At 45.1% G+C, this 27,708-nt stretch overlaps 1 long non-coding RNA gene across 3 annotated transcripts in view; it reads left to right on the top strand.

Annotated features, from left to right (window-relative positions):
* LOC121480662 overlaps window positions 1-24,902 on the top strand; it is an 81,338-nt gene extending 56,436 nt beyond the window's left edge. The window contains exons 3-7 of one of the 3 annotated variants that reach the window (XR_005985045.1): window positions 13,335-13,511; window positions 16,658-16,831; window positions 20,799-20,896; window positions 22,287-22,475; window positions 24,769-24,902. This is a non-coding gene — a long non-coding RNA (uncharacterized LOC121480662). Of the gene's footprint in view, window positions 1-13,334; window positions 13,512-16,646; window positions 16,832-20,798; window positions 20,897-22,286; window positions 22,769-24,768 lie in introns of those variants that run through there. The other 2 variants (XR_005985043.1, XR_005985044.1) reach the window with 2 other exon arrangements.
* Window positions 24,903-27,708: the final 2,806 nt, after the last annotated feature.

Here is a 27,708-nt window from a genome sequence, read left to right as displayed (position 1 = left end):
AATAAATAAAATTTAAAAAAAATTAAAAAAAAAAAAAAAAAGCATCAGACTCTTGGTTTCAGCTCCAATTGTGACCTCAGGGTCATGAGATCCAGCCCCATGTCAGGAGGCTCTGTGCTCAGTGAGAAGTCTACTGGAGATTCTCCCTCTCCCTCTGCCCCTCCTCCCTGCACTATCTCTCTCTCTCTCTCAAAATAAATTAATTTAAAAAATAATAATAAATTTACTTTCTTAAGAGTTCTGACTTTCCAGGAGCACCTGGGTGGCTTTGTTGGTTAAATGTCTGACTTCAGCTCAGGTCATGATATCAGGGTCCTGGGGTGGAGCCCCATGTTGGGGTCTGTGCTCAGTGTGGAATCCTCTTAGGTTTCTCTCTCCATTTCCCCCACTCCCATGCTGCGTGTGGTCCCTCTCTCTCCCTCTCTCTCTCTCAAATAAATAAAATCTTAAAAAAAAAAAAAAAGAGTTTTGACTTCCCGGCAGCATACTCTTCAAAGGAGTCCTTTTGTACTGCTGGATGTGTGAGGCGGGCCTCTAGGAGTGAATCCAAGTGAGGAACACACAAATCCTGTCTTCTAAATTGTCACTCCCTCCTCTAGCCTGGGCAGAAAATTGTAGTGCAAGGAGAGGAGTCCTGGGTATCTCTTGTAAGGGGGAATTTGTGGGTTCCTGGTTATAAGAACAGCTACTTGTGGGGGTCGCTTGGGCATTTTCAATTCTCAAATCCTTGATCATTGCTAATTCACAGACTTCTCACTCTCTAGGTTTTCTTTTCTTTTCTTTTCTTTTTTTTTTGAGAGAGAGTTACTGAGCAGGTGCAAGCCATATTGCTACACGGAGTATACATCTGGCTTCCTCTCCTTGGCCAGCTTTTGGTGGGGCCAAAAAGAGCGAGACAGACGGGCAGCTATTAGAGTTGGGGTGGTTATGGAGAGAGTACAAGAGGCTCAAGTGATCATTCCCAGGCATTCATTCCTCTTGAGTAATTGGGTGCTCCGTGATTAGGAGGGAGAGAAGGGGATCTGTCATTAACTTGTGTTTCCCAATAGCTGACCCTCTCATGGCTGCCGCAGAGGTATTGGGAGGGCAGCGGAGCTTCAGGTGAGTTCCTGCCAACTGTTCTCTTGGCTGATCCTGTGGGGCAGAAGAAGACTGTAACAACCTCTTCTTCAAAGCTAGAATCCAACTAACTCTGCCTCAGAAAAGTGCTGACACACAGCCCGGATGCGATCAGACACATTTCTCCCATTTTCTGCTGCTCTCGGTGAAAGCTACTGGTGTTTGATGAGCGGAAACAAGCCGCCCTGCTGAGATTTCCTGCCAGTGCCAAGTGTTTCTGCCAAGAGTGCTGAGCCTCCGCCATGGTGAAGAGGTATCTTTGTGCGGTTGGGCTCCATGAGACGGCCTCCCTGCAGGCTGGTAGGGCTGGTGGCGTTTCCTGACCTCTGTGTAGATGCCGGAGCTAGAGTGGAGGTGTGCATATGCGTGCCCATAACACACACACATCACGAGCCCCAAGGCTTGGGTGGAGGGTGGAGAGTCTGACCCTTTCAGGGCTGCCCTAAAGGTTTGCTTGGAAATACTTTCCTTACCTGTCACATACTTTGCTTGGAAAACCTAAGACCTGGGAAAAGAATAATTCCCCATCGAACTGTATCTTCTCTTTATTTTGGGGGTTTATTTTCCTTTATTTCTGAAGAACCAACCCGCAAGACTCCTACAACCATTTCTTTCGCGGCATTTCTTCTATCGATAATTCTGTGCAGCTTTCTGTTGGAGACAGGAGATGCTATTCATTATCTTTACAGTTCTGTGGATAACCCAGAGGCCTCCTGCTGTCTGTGGCAAAATGAAAACCAAAGCAAAAGAACCCATGGATGGGGCTGGACTCATAGTCTCCACTCGCATAGTTGGTGGCACATTAATAACTGTGCTAATTGCACCCTCAGTAGTCCCAGCAAAAGAAATTTCTCTGGTGCACCCTGGGCAAAGCCTACTAGTACAGTGATAAAATGCTGTACAATTGCAGACTTTTCTGGGACTTCTAGGCCGGGTTGTTGCAAACCTCTTCCTGCCAATCCTGTCCCTCCCCCACACAGAACTGCCTAAGTCCAAACTGCCCTGAACCACACTGACTTTTTCTTTTATCCCCTCTGATCCACTTTTCTTGAAGAGCCATAAAGGGCTGTGAAAAGAAGACCTTAAACTCTTTTCCCTTCATTCTATCACTGTAGTATTATTTTATAATTCCTTTAGAATGGCCCAGGATGGCAGAGAGAAACAGGGAAGAGCTCTGCCCTTTATCTTGGCATCACAGGAATTTCCCTGTGGAACTTGGCTTATGCCAAAGCCCAAATGAAGAGGACAAAGGCCAAGCCACACAGCAGCAGCACCACTCCCAAACTTCCCAGAAGTTACCATGGATAGAAACTGGAATCCCCATTGGTTTTTCTTTCTAAAACACAACTTTCACTAAATACTATGAGTTGGCCGCTGCTAAGACAATGGACCTGTCCAAGCATCTTGTCTAGGAATCAAGGGGAGAAAGACACTGTGGGGCCCAAGAACAGATGAATTGCCCCTGAGAATGGAAAACAAATGAGCCGAGGTACAAATGGATGGAAAAACAAAAGGAAGAGATTCCCTGAACAATGCTGACCATTGAAGGGAGGGGGGCCGTGGACGGAGGCCCAGGTCGTGGGACCAGCTGAGGAGTGGTGGGGAAGGCTAGGGTAGCTGTCAACACACAACGGAGGAGCAGTGTCTTCTCACCCTTGCCTCGTCATCCATGAAAACGCCGTGCTCCTCTTTCTTGCCTAAACCAGTGTCTGCCTGTTGTTAGAAGTTTTTGTAGCCCTAAAATAGATAGTGATGCCAGTTTACCTCCTGCCCCACCTGCTCCCTCTCCCAGCTGGCTTGCGTCATGTGTTTACAACGGGTACAGGTATTTTCTGATATTGGGCACCAGGGAGGCCTGTGGTGATTTTCAGTGGAACATAGGGACTCCAATGGAACTTGACCTCTTTGTCTCTGTGGACAGGTTTATAATGGAGCCAGTGGAGACACAATGGTCCTGGCCTCCCGCACCCCCCAGCAGGCGTGGTTGAGGGTGTTTCTTTCTCTCTAGAATACATGATCACCTTGCCCCTGGGGCACATTCACAAAAGTCATGTGGGGATGCTTCTGTAGATGTTGAGGAACGGGGAATGCAGGGAGGAGTCTCTTCCACCTGGAAGCCACTAAGACTCAGTCCTCTTGCAGAGAAGTGGAGCCCAGATAGGGCAAGATTTGGAGGATCCCCTCCTTACCACCACAAGATTAGCCCTGCTGTCCACTAACAGTTTCTGGAAAGTTAGCCCGGCCTATGGTGTCTTCCTTTTGTGGTGGTTGTGGCCTTGGGATTCTTGTTCTGTAGTTAATGCAGACTCTGGGAAGTCTCATGTCTGGGACAGGAGTTCAATAGAGATAAGGTCAAGGCTTCTCATTTATGGCCAGAAGGATTGGAGGTCTGAGATGGAGGAGACTATAGAGAGCTCCTGATTCCAACATCTTATGTCACTTGAAAAAACAAGGCCCCGAGAGGAGGGTAAGTGAATGATCGGGCCATGGTCATACAAGGGGTCTCAGAATCCGGAGTAGGGCCCAAGTGTCCCTTCCAGGGTACCATGTAAATCCCCATGTAGTGGGGCAGTTGTTGAGGAGGCTGGCATCAAGCTGTCTATAATGCGGGTGGAGACTAATGGTTTATTCTTGCTTATGTGCATATAAAGTGACAAATGCCTTTTTTTTTTTTTTAATAAAGAAATAGCTGTCCATCCAGGGAGAATTATAGACCTAGCCTCAGAAGGTTAGACTAGAGCCTGACAAAATTAGAGCAAACTTGTCAAAGGGCAGTTACTTTACCCAGCTAGTTCTTATTGTGTGGCTGTAGCTAATACCCACTATGTAGGATTAGCTTTCTTTTTCCCTTAATGGGATTAATTTTCTCCCTGAAGGCAGAATGAGCTTCCCTTATTTTACTACAAACCTTTTCTTCCCAGGCTTCCATATGCATTTTTTCCCCCTCATGATCATTCCTTCTCCACAGAAGAGGCCACTGGGGCCCAGAGAGGTGACTTTCCCAAGGTAATAGCAAGAAGCAGCGTCAAAATTCAAATCCAGCTCTGTCAGACTCTACCACCTGGGTGTTCTCTGTGACATTTCTTTGTGGTCCTGCTGCCTTAGGCTACAGAGGCATTGGGAAGCCAGGCAGGAGACAAGAAACCTGAGGCAAGGAGTCCTGGAGGTTCCACATACCAGTGCCAAATGGCAACCTGGGCGTTCCCTGCTATGTGACCCAGCTTCCCTTTAATGCTGAGCCATCCCCAGTGTTTCTTCCAGGTCCCCTGGGACACCTTCTCACCTCCACTTGTCTCCCCCATATGTTGTTACTCTGTCCAGGCCTCAAAGCTACTCTTAGGAGAAAACAACTTTTCATTATAACCAAATGGGTTAAGTTTGGTTCTGTATGCTCATTATACAAGCTCATCCCCAAGTGACCCAACTCCTGGGTATTTAAAAATACACAAGTGGACATACACACACACACACACACACACACACACACTCCAAAATGGCATCTCTGCTCGGAAATAACAAAAAATAAAAGAGACACAGCAGTGTTGGGAGCAAATTTTGCTAATTCCTACCCCATCGGAGAAGCAAGAAGTTTTCTACACACAGAGAATGGGAAACTGCATTTCAGAAAAACTGAGCGTTCAAAGAAAACCAAGGGAGCATAGGGCAGTGTGAACAAGGGAGTTAGTATCAAGAAAAGGAGAAAATAGAGGTGTGAAGGGGAAAGATAGTGTTAGAAGGATGGGAATAAGTGGAGGAAAGCCAGTGAATGTTTATGTCTTCTCAAGTTAAATCAGCATCTGTGATCATAAGTGTGGACAGGATGACTGGGATCCGGAAAGCAACTCTTAAATGTTCCTCTTTGGAAAGATGATGGTTATGGATGAAATATCTTAGTAATGAGTCATGAGCAAGAAAATCTGAGAGAAATCCCTTCTAAGGCAAGAGCAGCTGGGTCCTACAGCCATCATCACTTTTTGGTTAAAAGTTAATCGAAGTGTTGGCTGGAGTCCCATGTGGAGAAAGACCAGCAGTGAGCTGGTGCAGCTTAGGGGCCTGGTTGGCTGTTCCTCAGTCTATGTGCAGGAAGGCTGTGGGGCTGGGGTGCCTGGGTAGCTCAGTCAGTTAAGCACCTGCCTTCGGCTCAGGTCATGATCTCAGGGTCCTGGGACTGTGCCGGGAATTGGGCTCCCAGCTTGGCGGGAAGTCTGCTTCTCCCTCTGCCCCTCCCCGCTCAAATAAATAAATAAAATCTTTTTTTTTTCCAACTGAGAATAAATAAAATCTTAAAAAAAAAAAAAAAAAGGAAGACTGTAGGGTTGAGGAGGGGCAACATGACTGTGGGCCTGGAGGGGAACAGAGATACAAAGTGTAACACATACACACAGACGCTGACTTTTCCAAAATCTATTAGCCATTTAGCCATTTAAATTGGTAGAATGATTAGAAGTTTGCAAAATACTTTTATATCATTTCACTTAAAAACCTTACCATAGGGCAGCCCAGGTGGCTCAGCAGTTTAGCGCCGCCTTCAGCCCAGGGCGTGAACCTGGAGACTCGGGATGGAGGCCCACGTCGGGCTCCCTGCATGGAACCTGCTTCTCCCTCTGCCTGTGTCTCTGCCTCTCTCTCTCTCTCTCCCTCTCTCTCTCTCTGTCTGTCTCTCATGAATAAATAAATAAAATCTTAAAAAACAAAAACAAAAAACCTTACCATAGGAGCAGGGCAAGTGTGGGAAGGGAAGGAGCATTTTTTAGTTGAGAAAATAGGACTCGGGTCGCTAGAGTGACACCCAGCTCACATAGTTTGGAAGAGTTGGGGACCAGGGTGGAACTGGAGATTTCAAGTCCACCCCACTTTAGACTAATATAGGTTTTCTCCTGGAGCTGGAGCTACAGATCTCTCCTCCCTGCAAATGGATACCTAAAGGAAATTGAGTTTCTGTTAGTAAGGAAGAAAGGGACAGATGGTGATGAATTGGCAGCCAACAGATGCCCAGCACATATTCAATCAGTCCTATACTGAGGTCGTCAGGCTGTTTCTAGTTTTTTGCTTGCACACACAACACTGTAATAAATACTCTTGCACACGTGTTATCGCCCTCAGGTGCTCTCACTTCTGTGGGTTAGGTTTCCGGGAGGGGGACAGCTGGGACCAAGAGCATGTACATTTGAAGTTTCATTAGGCACTGCCTGATTCTTGTCCGAATGATGTAGCATTCACGCTCCCCAGCAATGAGTGGGAAAGCCAGTCTCCCCACATCTCCAGCTTCTAACTTATTTTCCCACCCTTTTGGGCATCATTTGCTGATTGCCAATCAGACATGCTTATAGTGGCCCACTGAGTTACTATTAGCTAATTGCCTTCAGACACTTGACTTCTAAAAGACATCTGTTGTTTAAAAAAATTTTTTTATAGATTGTAACTTATTTTATTATCTATTATTAAAAAAATCTGTAAATTCCAGGATAGTTAGCTTACAGTGTTATATTAGTTTCAGGTGTACAATATAGTGATTCAATCATTCTATACATTACTCAGTGCTCATCATGGTAATTATGCTCTTAATCCCCTTCATCTATTTTGCCCTCACCGTCCCCACCGCCCTCTGGCAGCCATCAGTTTATTCTTTATAGTTAAGAGTCTGGTTTTTGGTTTGTCTCTTTTTTTGTTTGTTTGGTTTCTTAAATTCCACATATGAGTAAAATCATACAGTATTTGTCCTCCTCTGACTGACTTACTTCACTTAGCATTATACTCTCTAGATCCATCCATGTTGCAAATGGTAAGATTTCATTCTTATTTATGCCTGAGTAATATTCCATTGTGTATGTATGCCACATGTTTATCCATTCAGCTGTTGATAGATAGTTGGGCAGCTTCTACGTTGGCTATGGTAAATAGTGCTGGAATAAATTTAGGGGTTCATAAATCATTTCAAATCAATGTCTTCGTATTCTTTGAGTACATACCCAAAGTAGTGGAATAACTGGATCCTATAGGAAGTCATTTTTTAATTTTTTGAGGAACCTCTATACTCTTCCTTAGTGGCTGCACCAGTTTGCATTCCCAACAACAGGAGGACACAAGGGTTCTTTTTTCTCCACATCAAAAGACATCTGTTCTTTTTTTTTTTTTTTTAAGATTTATTTATTTATTTATTCATGAGAGAGAGAGAGAGAGTGAGACATGGAGACATAGGCAGAGGGAGTGGGACTTGATCCCAGATCCAGGGATCATGCCCTGAGCCAAAGGCAGATGCCCAACCGCTGGGCCAGCCAGGTGTCCCAAAAGACATATGTTCTTAAACAACAAATGAAACTGGCCTGGAGTTGAGAGATTTCACCAAAGCTGCAACTGCCATAATCTCTGGAACTTGAGTTTAGATTCTCCATCTGCTGTTGAGGTGGTTCTTTCTCTTCATTTACTGGTATACACACTATAATGTGGCTTATCCTTGCTCTGTGGTCCTAAGCCACTTCTTAAAACATTCCCCCTATTTCTTGCATTTACCCTTAGAATATCTAGGAAAGTTTTTGTTTTCTTTCTGTTTTTGCCTTTGACCAGTTCAGAGAGAGATGCCAGGCCACTGCCATGCTGGTCACACCTGTCTGGCCAGGAGCAGCTGGCCTCAATAGTAATTGCCTCAATGTTGGGGGAATTAGTTTAAGAGAAAAGACTGAAGTTTAGACACATATCTATGTTGCCAATTCAAAGCCTATCTTGTAGGCCATGGCTAACGGTCCTTTTCAGCAAGATGATACAGCTTCTACGTGTCATTATGCCTCTGTTCCACACAGCAAGTGACAATGATGACTGCTTGGTAAACCACAAGCCATTCAAGATCCCAACACAGTTCTCCGATATCCTTTGCCTCAGCACCACAGCCTGTATTTGCATGCTTATGTTAACAGTGGATTTCTTTATCACTGGTATTCTTGTTCCAGGGATCAGTTCTTGGATGCAGAACACATCACATTTTCTGGGATCATATTAAGAATCTGAGTTTAAGAAATTCCTGGCAATATTTGCAAGGCTGTTTATTCCAAGCGTGTTGTTGTTGTTGTTGTTGTTTTAATGAATGTAAATGCACCAACTGCTGGAAATTTATGTCTGAATGGGCATAGATTACAGTGTCATCAACATTTTACCATCTGTTAATTCAAGTAGAACAAAAACTTTGCTTTTCAAATATGCACACTTATGCCTTTCATCCAAGTTTCCCTCTTCCTAGCTATCTCACTTGTGGAGCTCGCTTCATGAACTTGAGGGTCTTAAATTTTATGCACAAATCAGATTTTGGTAATTTAAGTACTTTCACTATATCTTTATTGAGTTCCTCCTCTGTGTGAAGCCCTCAGCAGGTTATAGTGAATCACAAGAACTTTCTAGGTACAAGAATCCTGCCACTGAAATCTTAGGAAAACCAACACCTATTCCATGTAACTTGGCGGGGGCAGGGGTTGAGAGTTGTTTGTGGCACTAAAATAGAATAGATTTTCTTTAAATCTTGCCTCTAACTGCATGACCTTGGGCAAGTTCCTTTCCTTTTCTGTGCTTTGGGGTAATAATTGTACTTAACTCATGGGTTGTGAGGATTAGATGAGATAATCTACATAAAGTTCTTAGAATAGAATAGTATCTATAGTCAGCGCACAATACCAATTGTTATCATTTTTGAAGAGAAGGTAGTTTTGCATAGAGGATATTTCCTTCCTCTGGTTTAACTGTGCTCATTGGTGGGAAAGAAGATCAGAATAGAAGGCAAGTAGAGCCCAGAGAGGTGTCCAAGTGTATGTGTGTATGTGTGTTGAAAATGTAGACCAAAGCGGGATATTAGACTGTATAAACTATAAAGAGCCAACAGTGGTGAGGAAGTGGGGATATGGATGGTGAGTGAGCAGACCATGTTAAGAGAGCACCATGCTCAGTGTCTTGGGAGGAGACAACTGAAATGTGGTCCAGCTATAGCTACAATACTGGAGAAGAAAGGTCATCAGTGTGGAGGAGAGCATAGAAGAGGTTGGCAAGGGACTGAACAGGTTTTTTTTTTTTTTTTAGTTTGTTTGTTTGTTTATTTATTTATTTATTTATTTATTTATTTATTCATGACAGACACATACAGAGAGAGGCAGAGACACAGGCAGAGGGAGAAGCAGGCTCCATGCAGGGAGCCCTACGCAGGACTCAATCCCGCAACTCCAGGATCATGCCCTGGGCTGAAGGCAGGTGCTAAACCACTGAGCCACCCAGGAATCCCCTGAACAGGTTATTGACATGAAAGTTGAGGGCACCAAGGATGACAACAGGGAAAAGAGAAAATGTGAACCAGGAAGAATCAGAGACCTGGAGAAGGTGGTGTGACCGGATGATAAGGATTTGGCATGACTGACTGCACAGACTTTTTTTTTTTTTAATAAGATTTTATTTATTTATTCTTGAGAGACAGAGAGAGGCAGAGACACAGGCAGAGGGAGAAGCAGGCTCCATTCAGGGAGCCTGATGTGTGACTCGATCCCGGGACTCCAGGATCACACCCTGGGCTGAAGGCAGGCACTAAACCACTGAGCCACCCAGGTGTCCCACGACCACACAGACTTGATGTGCTTTTCCTTCCTCTGTGTGTTGAGGACTCTGGCAAAGGAAAGGCAGTGAGAGGCAGGATGTTGACTAGTGTAAGCAGGTTGCATAAGATGAGGGAAAAATCCAGAATAAATGGACAATGAAGTGGTTTCTACAGGGTACTATGGAAAGGTGGGGAATCAAGAGATTTCCCCCGCCTAAGAAAAAACAAGTGGGAGATGAAACACAGCTGGTTGGGCATGAAGATTTGTGTGGGGTGGAGATGCCATGGGGGTTCACACACATGCAGTCAGCAGAGGTGGAACAGCTGAGACACAGTAAAGGGAGAGGTAGTTTATTATTTATTTATTATTTATTTAAGATTCACCTATCTTTATTTTATTTTTTAAGATTTTATTTATTTATTTGAGAGAGCGAGCATACATGAGTGGGAGGGAGGGGCAGAAAGAGAGGGGGAAGCAGACTCTTCATGGGGCAGGGAGTCCCAAGCAGGATTTGATCACAAGACCCTGGGATCATGACCCGAGCCCAGCGTAGACACTTAACCAACTGAGCCACCCAGGCCCACCCCCCCCTTTTAAGATTTTAATTATTTATTTGAGAAACAGCACCTTTCTTTATTTTAGAGAGAGATGTGGGTGGGAGGAGAAGGGACGGAAGGAGAGGCAGGGAGAGGGTCCTCAAGTAGACTCCCTGTTGGGTGGGAGCCCTGAGATCATGACATAGAGGAGGCCGCTCAGCTGACTGAGCCACCCAGGCACCCTGGGGAGAGGTAGTTTAAAAATCTCTCTCCTTGGAGAGTCTATGGCTCTGCCACAACAGGCATGAACAGCACAAAAAATAAAAATAAATTAAATTAAATTAAATTAAAAGGAAAAGAAAGAAAGAGGAAATGAATCTACTGGATTACTTTCAACTCCAACGAGGAGAGGAGTGTTTTGTTCCCTGGCGGTCTGTGCAGCCGACCCAGCCTCTCCCTCCCCACAGCCGTGACCCCCACGCCACCTGCCCTGTGTGGCCCTGCAAGCCCGGGGCTCCCCGATGTGGGACCCACCTGGCCGCGGCTCAAGCAGTCCTGGCACCAGCGGGGATGCGAGCTCATCATATCATTAGAAGAAGGGTAGGGATCCCTGGGTGGCTCAGCGGTTGAGTGTCTGCCTCCGGCTCCCAGGCGTGATCTTGGAGTCCTGTGATCGAGTCCCACATCGGGCTCCCTGCATGGAGCCTGCCTCTCTCTGTGTCTCTCATAAATAAATAAATAAATCTTAAAAAAAAAAAAAAAAGAAGAAGAAAAGTAAACAGGGATAGGGGAGGTGAGCAGGCCTCTGTGCTTGCTGCCTCCCACGCGTCTCTCCCGGCTCCCCCCTCCCCTCCTCTCAGCCTGTCCACGGCCACGGCTGGCTGTGGGCCAGCGCCTCCCCAGGGCCCTCCCGCTGCTCTTTCCCCAGCATCTGAATCGGAATCTGCAGCGGCTTCCAAGGGCCTTTAGCCAAAGATAAAATCGTCCTTCCTGATCTTGATTTTCACACTCTTCCTTCCCGAGTCCTCTGTTTTCTCTGGCTCAGTTTAACTCTCGCTCTTCTAGGGCCCAGTCTGGGAAGCTGCTTTCTGAACCCGCGGTGCCTTCTCTCCCCTCTGAGTCATCGCCTGTCTTGTGGCACCTGCTGGGAAGGTACTCTGGCTTCACCCCCCAACCCGCCTCGCCCCCCAGGGACGCCAGAGAGCACATCAGTTGCTCGCCTGTTTCTGGTCCCTACAAAAACCGAATTGGTGACACCCTTCAGCTCCCTTCACTGCTGGCTCCGCAGAGACACAGCCTCTCTCCTCTGTGTTGTGTAACTGCCAACTCCTCAGTGTTTCTGGGTTTCTCTTGTCAGTGGCCAGTTAGGACCTCGCTTCCAGGTTACTCTCTTAGGGAGGCTTTCCGTTTCTTATACAAATCAAGCCATTTAAAATGTTTAACTGCCCCCCAACATTTTTATATCTTCCTGCCTTGCTTTATTATTTTTTCTTAGCATTTTCTTCTTCTGAAGAAGAATTTAGACATTAGGGTCTTATTTTACCACACATTTTTCATTTATTTACTTGTTTATCACCTGTCTCCTCCACTGGAATACAATATCTGTGAAGACAAAAGATTTTCTCCATGTAGTTGTCTGTGGCACTTCCAGTGTCTAGAAGAGTCCCTGGTCCTTGTAGGCACTCAGGAAATGTTTACTGGATTTACTGGATGGATGGATGAATGGATGGACACACCCATGCCTTCTCCCAGGATGGGGCCCTCATACCTGTTAGCTTAAGTTTTGTCTCTAGACCCTCCTCTGGGGTTAATGGGTTTGTAAATTTGACTCACTAACTGGCAGGGCAACTGAGGACTTGGTGCAGAAAGGGGTCTGAGGTCCAAGAGGAGCCCCTTTGAGGGATGAGGAAAAGCAGGCCCAATATTACTTGGGAGCAGCTACTGCTCTGAGAAACAAACTGGGTGCTGCTAGGATGAGACTGGGTCCTGGGGCAAGTATCCACATCTAAAGAGAGAGCCATCAACCTGTCTGGGAGGGGCCATTTGGTTCATGAACTGTCATATGTTGGCTTTAATTTTTAAAAATATTTTATGTATTTATCTGAGAGAACAGGGAGCAGCAGGCAGAGGGAGAAGGAGAAGCAGACTCCCCACTGAGCAGAGAGCTCGATGTGAGGGCTCCATCCCAGGACCCTGGGATCATTACCTGAGCCAAAGGCAGATGCTTAACTGACTAAGCCACCCAAGTACCCTGGCTTTAATATATTCTTTTTAGATTTATTTATTTATTTGAGAAAGAGAGTGAACACCAGAGGAGGGGCAGAGGGAGAGGGAGAGAGAATTTCAAGCAGACTCCCCGCTGAGGCATGGAGCCCCACACAGGGCTCAATCTCATGACCCTGAGATCTTGACCTGAGCCAAAATCAAGAGTCAGATGCTTAACCGGCTGAGCCACTCAGGCATGTTGCCTTTAATTTTAATAATGTTCAAGGTCCAGATTTTTTAAAAGATTTTATTTATTTTTTGAGAGAGAGAGAGAATGAGGGAGAGAGGGAGAGAGCAAGCACAGGCAGGGGGAGGAGCACAGGGAGAGGGACAATCAGATTCCCTGCTAAGCAAGAAGCCTGACTTGGGACTTGATCCCAGGACCCTGAGATCATAACCTGAGCCAATGGCAAACACCTAACCTATTGAACCACCCAGTCATCCCCAGTCACCCCCAGGGTCCAGAATCTTCATTTCAGGGTCAGATAAGTTGCAGATGGCTTGGTTTAGCTTCTTCTGGCCTCTGGAAGCCCACCTGGCTCAGGCTTGGACCTTTGTGGAACCAGAGACAGTGTGGGTTAGGCTGAGAAGGAACCAGCTGGAAAGCATGTGTACTGCAAGGGTTGGGGCTGGGAGGGACAGGCGAATAAGTATGGTTGCAGGCTGGGAGCCAGATGGGACTCATTATTCAACAGTTCAGGCTGAATCCAGGATGAGGGTGGAGCAAGCAGTTGACAGAGAAGCAGACTAGGGCCTGGCACAGCACCGTAGCATGAATTAGAAAAAGGCGTTGCGCTGTGTGTGTTAGAAGAAGACAACAGGAAAGGATGTCCCCTCACAACTGCTGCAGGTACCCTGGTAGGGACAGGAGAAAGCCAGCCAACCCCCAGGACAAGTCAAGGACCTGGTGCGAGATTACCCAGCTGGAAGACACTGAGCCTGGAGGATGAGAACTCTGGTCCGTCAAGGAATGGAGTCCAGGTGAGGAGCCTGGTCATGGCAGAGCGAGGCTGGGCCCAGTTACCAGGTAAAAAGGCACCAGAAACCCAATTTGTGGGAATTGATGTATGCCCAAGTATGTCAGCAGTGGGAATAACTCTAGGGTAATGAAGAGATCCCAAATCCCTGCCCGCACACAGATGGCTCTCCGCACGGGAGAGCTGCCGCCACAGCCACAGGCAGCCAACAGGCGGGGACAGCAGTGCTGGCTTCTAGGTTTGTCCTGCAAAGATCCACTTGTGTGGTTGACTGTAGTTTGGTGACTCTGCAAGTGTAGTCCCAGGATTAGCAGAATCCTGTCATCTGGGAACTTGTTAGCCACAAATTCTCAAGTCTGCCCCAGGCCTACTGAATTAGTAACTCTGGGGGCGGGGCCCAGAATCTGTTATTTCAACAAATCTCCCAGATAATTCCGATACACTCTAGTTTGAGGATGCTCCTATAGCAGGAGAGCTCAAGCTCCTGTTTGAGAGGCTGAGGGAGTAGGAGACTACCAGGTCTTTGCAAGACCAGTAAGGCAGAGGTTTATGGGAAATGTCTCCCCTGCAAAACAAAGGCAAAGATTCTGGGTTGAGGCTTGGAGAACAAACTTGTGGCTAGAATTTCTTCCCCCTTAAATAGCTCTGGGGGAGCTTTTCCGAAGCCCTGATTCTAAGCCCAAGGTATCATTCCTTAGAGGGAGAGGCTTAGTATTGAAGGCTACCAAATCACTATTGTTTATTTTGTTGGGCATGATAATAGTATTGTGGTTGTATAAGACATATCTTTATTTCTTTTGGAGATGCAGATTGAAGTGTCTAGGACTGAAATGACATGCGATCTTGGATTTGCTTTAAAATAAAACATTTCAGCAAAGGTGCAAAAGGAAAAAGCAAATGTGGCAAAATCCTGTTAATTGTTGAGTCTGAGTAATATAGGGGGGTTGATTATATTACTATCTCTACTTCTTTACATATTTGATATTTTTCATTATAAAAAGCACAAAGATCTAATGTAAAATATGACGATGATAGTCGATAACACTATCATGTGATTGAAATTTGAGTAGAGAGTAGAACTTAAATGTTCTCATTAAAAAAAGATAAATATGTGATGGGGCACCTGGGTGGCTCAGCTGGTTAAGCGTCTGACTCTTGATTTCATTTCAGATCATGATCTCAGGGTTGTAAGATCAAGCCCCTCGTTGGGTTCTACTTTTAGTGGGGAATCTGCTTGAGCTTCTCTCTCTCCCTCTTCCTCTGCCCCTTTCCCCACTTGTGTGCACTCTTCCTCAAGTAAATATGTGAGATGATTGATATGTTAGTTAACTAGCAGGGGGAAAATCTTCTCATAGTTTATTTGGATACCAAATTGCCATAATGTACACTCTAAATACTTTACAATTTTGTCAATCATACCCCAGTAAAGCTGAATTAAAAAAAAAAATCATGAAATAGGGACACCTGGGTGGCTCGGTGGTTAAACACCTGCCTTTGGCTCAGGGTGTGATCCTGGAGTCCTGGGATCGAGTCCCACATCAGGCTTCCTGTATGGGGCCTGCTTCTTCCTCTGCATATGTCTCTTCCTCTCTCTGTGTGTTTCTCATGAATAAATAAAATAAAATAGCATGAAATAAGCTAAGAGGCAAACAATTGTTAAATGCCCAGCTGAAACCAACCTCATTTTTCTCAGCTGGCTACTGCCTTAGGTTGGGTGCACTAGAGAGGCCTGTCTTCTGGAGTGCAGTACAGTAGCAAACCGTCAGCCTCTGCTGCCCACTCAGCCTCTTAAACCCAGAGGCCCCTGTTCTGCTTGTGTTCCAAATCCCAGCCTGAAGCTTTCACAGCAGCACAGAGTGGCTCAAACCCGCACATGCCTGTGGGAACTAGAAATGGCCTAGCTTGAGCTCAATATTAGGGGAAAGGGAAGTTCTGCATCATTAAATTACTTAGGCCCCAGGGAGGTGGTCAAGTGTTGTAGAAGGAAAGGAAAGGAGACCTGTCTCCCAGCTCCTCACCCAGCTGCTGGTAGCAGGGTTGCCTCCCCTCAGGAGAATGCTGGCCGGGCTCAGCCTGGCTTTTGGGACTTTTCTGAGGGTTGCTTAGTCTTTCATTCCATGCCATTTAGTACTCATTTATTTATTTATTTATTTGAGACAGAGAAAGAGGGATAGCACGAGCAGGAGGGGCAGAGAGCGAGGGAGAGAGAGAATCCCAAGTAGATTCCACGCCGAGCACAGAGCCTGACACAGGCCTCCATCCCAGGACCCTGAGATCATGACCTGAGCTGAAACCAAGAGTGAGACGCTTAACTGACCGGGCCACCAAGGTGCCCCGGGCCCTTTAGGATTTTAACATGTAGGGCTTTGTTGTTGTTGCACCATACAAAGTGGACTGCCTTATTTTCCTCATTCTCTAATTTCTCCTTAGGGATTTCTTGGTGGGTAATTCAGAGGCCTGGAGGGAGCTCCAGAAATTGAGCAAAAGCTCAACATTGGGTCCTCCCATAAGAATTTCTACTGTCTTCTGGAAGAGCCCATCTTGTTACTGTTGACTGGGAGAGTTCATTTCCTTCCATACACTGCCTGTGCTACAAGCAGAGTGTGAGCTTTATCCCAGTTCTCCAAGTCTCTCACAGGCACAATAAATCTCACAGAGCACTTATCTTTATAGATTGACCCTAGAAACCTCCAGGCTGAGAGACCATTTTCCATCTTGACATCCTGGGCCGCTTCAGCATTTGCTCATGGAGTAGAACATCCATGCTGGTTTGATGGGGGAAAGCTCTTTATTTTCCCATTAAAAAAAAATTAAGGATCTTCTTTCATTATGGAGGTCAGGGAACAGACCGCAGTTAATTACATTGGCTGCATTTTTGCATTCTCTGAGCATTTTAGAGTTCCCATTGCTAATTGCCCATGATGTTTTGGTAAAATAGGCCACAGGTTCACCCCTTCGTCCCAGAAAAAGAAATAGGAGCATGAGATTAGCCAACAGAACAAGGACGCCAGGAGTTCTTAGGCAGGGATGTCTGGGGGCTCACATTCCTTTGTGTATTTCTTCGTTTGCTTATTTTATATTATTATATTTAGTAATCTCTACACCCAATGAATGCTCTTCTTACTGAACCATCCAGGCAAACCTGTGCCTTATTTGTGCCTTATTTGACACAATTTTTTATTGAGTTTCCACACAGGTCGGTCTCTGTGCTAGCTCTCAAGATGCCCAGGTGAGAAGACGCGGACTCTGCCCTCAAGTTGTTCCCAGCTGAGAGAAAAGGGAGAAGCCAACACTCAGGATGTGCTGGGATGGAGCTGGCTGTGGAGTGGGTGGGTAGACAGGACTCCCACCACACCTCCCTGGGAGAAGGGTATGTAGGATACCACCTGGACTCTGAGCTCTGCTTTTACTAGTTTCTTAACCTCTGTTTCTCCCTCTGTAAACTGGGGATAAAGTAACGGTGACCAGATAGGCGTGATGGGAGGATGAAATGACATCATGCAGGTAAAGTGACTTTGTATTATTATTAATTAATTACTGTATTTACTACCTTGTGTCTTGTTCTGTGTGCATGATTTAAGAACTTACTAGTTTGTAAACTCCTTGAAGACCACCATCCCAATCCAACCATGTCATCCTTCTAAAAAACCCTGTAGGCTCCTCCTTGTCTTCCTAATTAAGTACAAATGTCCCTCACAGACCTCTGAAATATAGTAACAATGACTAACATTAACTGAATACTTACTGAGTGTCAGGTGATTTCTAAGCACTTTCACATGCTTGTTTCGTCCTCTTTCCCCCTTTCGTGTATTAAAAATCTTAAATTTCCAATATGCACCAAACTTTCTACAGAAGTGGGTTAAGGGAAAAGTCCTTAACAGGGGAGTTTGAGAATCACCTTGGGCCACCCCCTACCCCAACATTAAAGGACCTGGCTCAATTATTCTCCTGTATCCATTTGAATGGCAGTTAATACTGGAAAGAATTTGGCTTCAGTGGCCCCATTGCCCCAGGCGGGTTCAGATAAGAGATTATAATTGTTATGGAGCCAGCCAGTCCCCAAGATTGAAACAGAGATAATTCTTTGCTCTTTAACATGAAGCTGGAGTCCTTTGGAGACAAACTGGAGAAAGAGGAGTGAGGAGCAGGGGAGAAGAGAGACCTGTTTAATCTCTTTATTTTCAGGAAAACAATTCTTTTAATGATTTGCCCCTTTAATTTATAAAACAAACACAGCTGTGTCTTGATGCCCTTTATCTAATTTCAAAGGTGCTAACCTTTCAGCACGGGGCTCCAGAGGGACATCCCAACGGGGAGACTCATAGAGGTCCCACCACGAGCTCAGAAATGCTGCCAGGAGTTGAGGAGCAGGGGCTGGGAAACCCATCCACCCCAGCACCAAGACGCCTCTCCCTGATAGCCAGTGAGTGTGCACCAGAGCTGGCACGTCTGTTTGCAAAAGGATTCAGACTCAAACCCACAGTCCTTGGTCATAAAGACTCCTCACATCTCAGTAGGACAGGGCAGACAATAAGCCACTGTCCCCACAGTGTCCTTTATATGCCCATAAACCAGGGCTCTGGGGTTCAGGGGCTCTCCAACACATAGGATGATGCCTGGCACTTAGGCCTCATGAAAGATTCTTTCAATCAAAAGGCATGTATGTTGGGGCATCTGGCTGGCTCAGGTGGGAGAGCATGTGACTCTTGATCCTAGGGTTGTGAGTTCAGCCACATTGGGTGTAAAGATTACTTAAAAATAAACTTTAAAAAAAACTGGCATATGTGTTAAGTGCAATGTGGAATCATGGATTGGATATTGGAACAGTAAAAGACATTGGTGGAAAAATGGGTGGCATTTAAATCAAGTCTGTATTTTAGTTAATATCAATGGCTAACATTAATTTTAATGTTTTTTTTTAAAGATTTTATTTATTTATTCATGAGAGACACAGAGAGAGGCAGAGACACAGGCAGAGGGAGAAGCAGGTTCCATGCAGGGAGCCCGATGCGGGACTCGATCCCAGGACCTGAAGACCACACCCCGAGCTGAAGGCAGGTGCCCAACCACTGAGCCCCCCAGGCCTCCCAATTTTATTGGTTTTAACCAATGTACTGTGGTTATGTAAGATATTAACATTAGATGTTCCTGTGTGGCTCAGTCAGTTAAGTGTCCGACTCTTGATTTTGGCTCAGGTCATGATCTCAGGGTTGTGAGATGGAGCCCTACATCGGGCTCAGTGCTCAGCACAGGATCTGCTTGAGATTCTCCCTCTTAACCCTCCCCCCACTCACACCTGCTCAAGAGTGTGGTCATGTGCTCTTAAATAAACAAACAAATAAATAAATAAAATCTTTAAAAAATGATGTTAACATTAGTAGAAACGGGGTATACAAGTAAAGGATGGGGGATCCCTGGGTGGCTCAGCGGTTTAGCGCCTGCCTTTGGCCCAGGGCGCAATCCTGGAGTCCCAGGATCAAGTCCCACATCGGGCTCCCTGCATGGAGCCTGCTTCTTCCTCCTCCTGTGTCTCTGCCTCTCTCTCTCGGTCTATCATAAATAAATAAATAAATAAATCTTTAAAAAAAAAAAAAAACAAGTAAAGGATGTACAGGAACTCTCCATACTATCCTTGCAATATTTCTATAATATTCCAGAATGAAAAATTTGTCATTAAAAAAATTTTAAGGTTAGAAAAAAGACAGTTATGGAAGCACATGAAGAAATAAAACCTGACATAAAGATAATATGATCCCCGTGAAGCTTTAATAAAAAACATGTATTATCAGAGTTGCTGTAGGAATTCAATAAAAGAATAAATAACTTCTCAACTTCTATGGAGATACCCCAAATGATCCAGAGAAACAGGTTCCTATTTCAGAATCCTACGTCAAGGATGAACTCTTTGACGATTTTACCTTTAAAATCCTAAATATTTCAATTCTCTTCTGTATTTGTTTTATGTAAAGTAGTGATTCTGTCCCCACAATTTCAAGTAAAAATAGATATTTGGGGAAGCCTTTCCAGTTAATTTTGTGGTTTTAGGTACCCCTTGGTTATACACTTGCGCATCCTGGAAGTATGCAGCCCTGTGATGATATTGAACTTAAGTGAAGCCCCATGTTCCAGGAAACAGCAACAACTGAGAAATCCCTTCCCCACCCTGTGCCCTGGAAATGGCTAACTGCAAAGGATCACCCTGTCTGCCCTCGAATATTTCAAATAATTCTTCTGCTTGACTCCTGTAAGACTTGGGGTTGACTCCCTTATCTACCTGCCTGTAAAACCTCAGGCCTCTTCCTTTTCTTTGATATATTCCTCATTAATAAGCTTTCTCCCTGTTTCAGTAGCCTGAATAAAATCATCTTAAGTGTTCCCTGCAGTTTTTGGATGCCTCTTTGAAAAATTAGAGATGTATGAGACAGCCTACCTCAGTGGTTGGTTAATAGTAGGATGGGATGCCCAACCCAGGTTTTCCTTTACCTGCTGAAGCATCCTTCCCTCTTTATCCCCTTGCATCATATTCTGGGACTGGCAGTGTCCTGAGAGCAGGGACCCCTGAAGCCGAATTATCATCTCTCCAGGACCCAGCAAAGTGTGTGGCATGCACTAGGCCCCTAATCATTGTGTTTCAAATGAATATGTGATCTAAATTCTTACCTTCTTCTAGAAGTTTGAAGAGTGATGTTTCTAAAATTCTTCAAAAAAGACTTCCAGCTAGACTGTAAATCAGCACACTTTATACTGTCTCTGGCCCATGGGAAAGAAAATGGGCTGACACAATTCTAGTGAACAAGTTTTCTCTGGAATTCTCAGGGACTTGAGAGCAATATGATACCCTGTTTGGGACTCAGGAGGTCTGTTTCCTCTGGCTTGCGTGGGATAGGGGCCATCTGAAAGTTGTGTGCTGGCTGCTGGATGAGTTTATAATACAGGGATAGGAAACACAAACTCAGAAGCCAGACTTCCAGGGTATGAGAGCCACCTCTGCCACCTTACTAGCTGTGTGAGCTTGGGCAAGTTATTTATCCTTCATGAGCCTCAGTTTCCTCCTCTGGAAAATGGGGATAATGATAATATACTTATCTATTGGGTGGTGTGTGTGTAAGTGCTTGGAAAAATATCTGACACTTGAAAAGTCTGTACAAATGTTAGCTTTTATTATTATATTTTATATGGAGACAAAGCAAAATGACCTCCCCTATGTATCTTTTTTTTTTTTTTTAAACTTCTCTGTTTTCTCCTAGAAACATGCAGAAAGCCAGTAGAGCCTTGGCTCCAGAACCAACCAGCAGAGAAAGTATCTCCCCTGACTTGGGATATCTTCTATCTCACAGGGAGAAGACACTTTGAAAGTTCCTCACAGACCTGTCTATTGATGTTCTTGGTTCCACTCTTCAGATCTCAGCCAGTAATCAATCAGGAGTCCCCACTGGTAAGAAGGATCACCTGTGAGGAAACTCCACCCTCTAATCCTCTCATCTTTCTCTGCTGTGGCTGGGGGAGCATCCACCTCCCCAAGACCAGGCTTTCTCTCCTCTCTTATAAAAGTCAGCTTGGGAAGGTAGTGCCCCTCTGGACCAACATTCCCTTTGGTTTATGTCAGCATCAGAACTCCAGAAGAAATTGAATAAACACAGGGACCCAGGATGTAATCCAAGAAGAGAAGTTTCTATTTTAACTAAGAGCTCCTGCCCCAAACCAAATTGCCTTCTGTGGCAAGGCCATTTATAGTTGGGACCAGGAGGGGTAGTTAACAAGCATGAGAGAAAATGTCTTAGACTTGCTTTTATATGTGAAAGGGATAGAATAAGTGGCTAGAATGAGACAAGTGTCCTGTAAGGAATGATGTATTTATGAGGCACCCATTTGCTTCCGAAAATGACTTTAGGATGTTTAATATTAAGGAAATATGTACAAGAAAATCATATGTAGAAAGATACTTATACATAGATAACCATAGAGATATGGGAAATGATGATATATATAAATAGAAGAAAAGCCAAATATATACATAGATATGGTAGATGGAGATAAAACAAAAGAACCATCTATGCTAATATATTTGTTGCGATTGACATATTAAGTAAATATGGCTCTGGAATTTCTTGCAGCCAACACAAAAAAGGAAATACAATGGGATATATAACTTTCATCTAGTAAAAGAAGTATGTGAAATAATGGGATTGCCAAGACCCACAAAGAGGTATTAGGCAGAACAAATTTCTATGTTGCCAAATAATCCTACTAAAAGAATTCGGAAAAAATAAAAAATAAAAGAATTCGGGTCAGAAACACCTCTGTTTGTACCTTCTTGTCACATTGATTTTTGTGTTTATAGTTGATAAAGTACCAGATATACTATGTCTCAGAGTTAGAAGTGGCCAAGGTGAGAGGTGAACAGCATCGAAAAGGATAAAAACCTGAAGGCATCCCTCACAGGCCAAACACTGAAGATATTAGCAGAAACATATCATCTTTCTAGAATGGCTTCAGCAATTTGTCCATTTAAGCAAATAATAAAGTCCTTGAGATGGCTTTGAATTCCATGAAGGATCCATTTCCAAAGACATGGATATCTCAATGTAGGCTCAGAAATGCATCCTTTGCCCAAAGAGAATACAGAGCCAGTGTAAAGTACTGTCCACTCAGCTGAACAAGCCTTAAAAGACTGGTAAATGTTTTTTCTTTCATAAAAGTGAGAAGGGACACCAAAAGGAATTCTTCTAAAATAACAACTTATGCAGGCCAGGAGTATAACCTATACGGAGGTCAGCCTGACTCACATCTACACAATTATCTTTTGACCTCTGCTCACCTCCTAGGTAGACCTAGATCCTGCCTATGTTCTCATGAACCATGGCCATTGGCAACTGAAATACAGCTTAAGTGCTTGCTAATGGAGGAGCCCACCCGCCTTGGCCCAGACCCTCCCCCACCCCAGGGGCTACAGCGCTGAGAATCTATGAAGAAAGGCCAGCTTGCCCGCTCACCTCAGTTTGGGGGGGAAAGAGGTAAAGAACATTATCAGGTCAACTGAAGAGAAGATTGTATTAATACTAAATTTACTGAAGTTGATTAATATACTGTGGTTATGTAAGGGAATATTTTTGTTCTTAGTACATACACACTGATGTATTTAGGGGTAAAGAGCCATGATGTACATATTTTCTTTCCAAAGATTCAGAAAAATGTTTTATATAACATATGGATATTTGTAAACACTTATTTACATATATGTCTACGTATATATAAAGAGAGAGAGCAAATGGTGAAACAAATGGGCAAAATGTTAACAATAGGTGGATCTAAGCAAAACGTAGGTATTCTGTGTCCAATTTATATTTCTGCAACTTTTCTGTGTATTTGAAGTTATTTTCAAATAAAAATTCTTAAAATTTTATGTTCTTAGATTAACTCTTGAGGCTTTGTTAAACTGCCTTCTCTCCTTTTGATTTTTTTTAAAGATTATTCATTCATTCATTCATGAGAGACACAGAGAGAGAAGCAGGCTCCATGCAGGGGGCCTGATGTGGGACTTGATCCTAGGACTCCATGATCACACCCTGGGCCAAAGGCATGCGCTAAACCGCTGAGCCACCCAGGGATTCCCTCCTTTTGACCTTCAAATGTCCTGAGAGAGGAGTCAGCCCTCCCTACCTCATTTCCCTGCCTGTAGGTCCTACCTCAATCCAGCAGGACTGTCCTCGGCCCACAACTCTCACTTCCCTGTCACATCTTTGGTCCTACCCCAATGTGCCCCCACCCCACCCTGTAGTCTCTCAATAATCCAGATCCTTATCCTTTGTGAAGTGACCTCTCTATAGCATGCACTGTCATTGTCGACCATCCCTTCTACTTAGAACTCTTTCCAGAGCTTCTGCCCCATGATGCTCTGATGATGTCCCCTCAATCATTCCCTGGACCCAGTTCCAGTAAATGGAGGCTGCCTCAAGATTTGGTTTTGGGTTCTCTCTTCTCTTTTCACTTTATCTCCCTTCTTTTTCAGCACTTGAACCGGAAGTGTGAAGATGGCAGTAGGAATGACTTCCAGAATCCTATCTTTAATCTTACTGTTCTCCCAGACTTCAGAACCCCATATCCAATTGCCTTCATCTCAGCCCATACTCTTCCCTTTTGACTCAGTCCATTCTAAGGTTATTTTGTAGATCATTCAGACTCATGACCCCAACATTTTCTCTGTATCCCCTTGTCCCATGTCAGATCCTATTGGTCATTCTCCTCTGTAGTAAATCTCTGACCTCACCCTTCTTTTTCATAGCCTCTTCTCTGATCTAGTCAGGCCCTTATCATTTCTGTTTTCACTGTTAGAAAAGCCTGTAACTATTCTACTCACCTCTTATCCCTACATTTTTGACCTGCTAAGAATTTGTATTTCTAAATCTCTGATTGGATCACTCCTATGGAGGCATCCTTTCATGGCTTCCCAATACCAACAAAATCCAAATATTTTAGCATTCAAAGTCCTCCATTATTTAGGGACACCTGGGTGGCTCAGCGGTTGAACGTCTGCCTTCCGCTCAGCGCATGATCCCGGAGTCCCCAGATCGACTCCCATGTCGGGCTCCCTGCATGGAGCCTGCTTCTCCCTCTTCCTACGTCTCTGCATCTCTCTCTCTGTGTCTCTCATGAATAAATAAATAAAATCTTTAAACAAAACAAAGTCCTCCAGTATTTAAATACACTCTGTCATTCTAACCTTGTCTTAAAGCACCACACACTCCAGGCTGCTGGGCTTGTCACTGTGCCTTGAATCCCCTTTGCTTCTTCCTTTGCTTTTAATGCCCAACCTTCCTATCATCCAAAACCAAACCCCAATGCTGCCTGTATTAAAGAGTTCTCTGGGGTCCTCCCAAGTAGAGATAATCTCTCCCTCTTCTGGGTTTCCTTGTCTGGTTGTATCTCTGGTGTTTCTATTCTCCATGTGTCTTCATCACCCAAACCCACCTTCAACAGACTGCTCCCAAGGTAGGCTCCACACCTCTTACCTTTGGCACCTCACTCATTGTGGAGGCAATCAGTCTATGTCTATGCCTTGTCAGAAACCTCTGCAGACTTAGAATCTACGTTTGAGAAGTAAAAACTTTCTCCAGCCTTTTCCCCTTGTTGTTTAGAACATCTCAAGTTTGGGGATCATATTTGCTTTTCTGGGAGTCTGGGATTTGAAGGTAGAGACTTTAAGGAGGTAATTAAGGTCAAGTGAGATCATATAGATGGGGCCCTGGTCCAATTAGGCCTCTTATACGAAGAGAAAGAGCCTCTCTCTCTCTCTCTCTCCCTACACAGAAGAAAGGCCACATGAGCACAAAGTAAGAAGGTGACCATCTACCAGCTGGGAAAAGGATCTTTACCAGAAACCAACTCTAATGGCACCTTGATCCTGAATTTCTAGCTTCCAGATCTGTAAGAAAATAAATGTCTTGTTGTCTAACCCACCCACCCCCCACACACTCCCCAGGCTATGGTGTTTTTTTTGACAGCCTGGACAGACTTGACAGACTCAGGGGAAGATAAAAGGGTAAGGAAGCAGAATTGGGTAGGGAGAGCCTTGGAACATAACAGACCTGGCCGAGTCTTAGCCAACCCAACAGGGAGCTCTGCAGCAGAGGCTGCCTGTGAGGGGAGTCCCAACTTAGCAGAGTCCACCAGGCCCTAGTATTCCTGGGTGCTCAGTCACTGCCTGAGTTGGCCTCAGAGCTGAGGTGGGGCCTGAAGGCTCTAACACCTAGAGACTGTTGGCTCATGCACTCCTTGCAGCTCAAAGGCAAGTTGTCTCTTGAGGGGGAGCTCTGGGAGGCACCCTCACAGCTGCTGCGGATGCGCTGGTGAGGTACACTGGCTGGAGTCCAGCAGGTGGGGAGGCATTTATTGTCTCCTCTGCCCCCAGAGCCTCTGATCCCACTGAGTTCCTAGGCTCGTCTTCTGAATATGGTGCTCTAGGTGCTTTAGGAAGAAAGTGTGGAGGGGCCCAGGGCTCCCTAATCACGCTGGTGGCATGCTGGTGGCATGCGTAGAGAGGAAAGGGACATTTTCAAACTGCATGAGCTCTCTGTATAGAGTGTAGCCCAGGCTCCTGGCTCTGGCACTGTCCCCCAACCCGTTAATGATAGGGCCCCGAGTCTGGTTCTCTGGCCTGTTTGGGAATGTTTCATTTAACTGACAAGGCCCTGTCCCTTTGTCATCTGCCTGCTGCCTTGGGGCTACAGCCAAGAGACAGACTACCCCTCCCCAACTGTGCTGTGCTGGAAATCACTGAATCCTTGATGTTACTGTCTCCTTAAGAAAGAAAGAAATGGGAGTCTCCTCTTGCCACTCACCCTCCCCTCACCGTCCCATTCTTTCTCCCAAACCCAGACTGGTGAGAAACTGCTGAGAAACAACATCCACAATTAAGTACGAGGTCACGTTTAGTTCAGCACCATTGGCTGCTTAATTGGCTGATTCTATTGCTGCTCCCCTCATCTGCCAACACAGCCTCTAACGAGCTGCTTGCAGGGCAATTAATCCTCAGGTTCCTGAGACCCGGCTGATGTAAGGATCTATTCCCTTCCTGGGCATCCATTTATCTGTGAACCTGTTGGGTGGGGGTCGGGGAGTAGGTTCTCATCCAGAGGTCCTGCGTTAAACTTAGTGGGATCCAGGGGCCCAGTCATCTCAAGGAGGAGGTGCCAGGATCCAGGAAGGAAGCTCTAGCCTTTCTCTAGGGCCCAGAGAAGGTAGGCCCGACTGTCCCTCTTAACCTGCTGGAGTCTTCCCTGCAATCTGGGCAAAGGGAACAGAGAGGCAGTAAAGTTCAATGGTTAGAGAATGCACAGTTGTGCAGGACCTGGCAGTTTTGAAACCTGGCTCTGTCTCTTATTAGCCATGTGATCTTGGGAAAGTTATAGTTACTAATCTTTTCTGGGCCTCAGATTCTTTCCATGTTAAAATGGGATAACAACAACAACTCTTATTATACTGTCACCTACAAATAAGGATTACATAATGTTGTATATGTAAAGCGCTTAGCACAGTGCCTGGTGCTGATCATCAGGGTCATAATGAGACCGGAGAAGCGAATGAAATCATACAGCCAAAGACAGATGTTTTCAATCCTCAGCTGGCAGAGGGAGCTGTAAATGATGGGCAATGGGAAGATGACATGTCCCTCAGTGGGGATGAGAGGCAGCTGTGAAGTCAACCAAGTTTGAGCAGAGTTGGAACTTGGATTTTTATGGAGCCAATTACCCACACGAGGGAAGGCATCCATGGGTGCTCCAGTATGGGATGTGCCCTGCTCCCAAGTTGACTCACTTACTGTCTGTGGCCATTAGAAGGCAGGCATGTATGCTGGCATCGTGATTGTCATTATCAGGATCCAAATTTGGAGCACAATTTGCATACATTTCTGTGCATTAGTGCATTTGATCCTCAGATCAATGCTGTGAGGTTCATTGGGGTTCACATTTCCAGATGAGAAAATTAAGGCTCAGAGAGGTTGTCACTTGCCTCAGTTGGCCACAGGGCTGATGCAGAAGTGTTCTGGAGTCCATTTTTTTCTGTTTTTGAGCCTAGCACCGCATTATGCTGCCATGATAACAATCCCCACTACGTTGCCAAGAACATGGGTTGCTTGAGACCCTTCCAAACATTGCTAGGAGAGGTTGTTAATGTGGGACTTAACTCTGCCTATAAATGTGCTGCCCACTTGGGCCAAGCCACATGGCCAGGAAAAGGAAGTGGCAGTCCCGCTACAGACTGTGCATGTTGCAACAAAATTCATAGGTTGAAACCTATTCCCAACGTGATGGTATTTGGAGGTGGGGCCTTTGGGAGATGATTAGGTCATGAGGGTGGAGTTCTTATGATGGGATTAGTGGCCTTGCAAAAGAGACCCCAGAGAGCTCCTGTCCTCTTCTTCCCTGTGAGGACATAGTGAAAAGCCAAATAGACGACCATCTATGAACCAGGAAGTGGGCCCTTGCTAGACACCAAATCTGCTGGTGCCTTGATCTTGGACTTCCCTACCTCCAAAACTATGAGAAATAAATTTCTGTTGTTTATAAGCCACCAGTCTATTTTGTTATAGTTTCTGTTCCACCAGGTATGGTTAGGAGAAAGACAAATCCCAAAGAGAAATAATGTGTTTTTAGATGTTGGGAAAATGTTCTTTGAAAAATAGAAAAGATACCCTTTTCCTTTTTGTTTAAATTCTGCTGAGGAGACCAAAGCCCTAGGAGATCATCA

Source organism: Vulpes lagopus, chromosome 22 (genome assembly GCF_018345385.1).
Source record: "Vulpes lagopus strain Blue_001 chromosome 22, ASM1834538v1, whole genome shotgun sequence".
Lineage (NCBI taxonomy): Eukaryota > Metazoa > Chordata > Mammalia > Carnivora > Canidae > Vulpes > Vulpes lagopus.
Note: the sequence above shows the minus strand (reverse complement) of the source record. Positions and strands in the feature narration are given on the sequence as shown.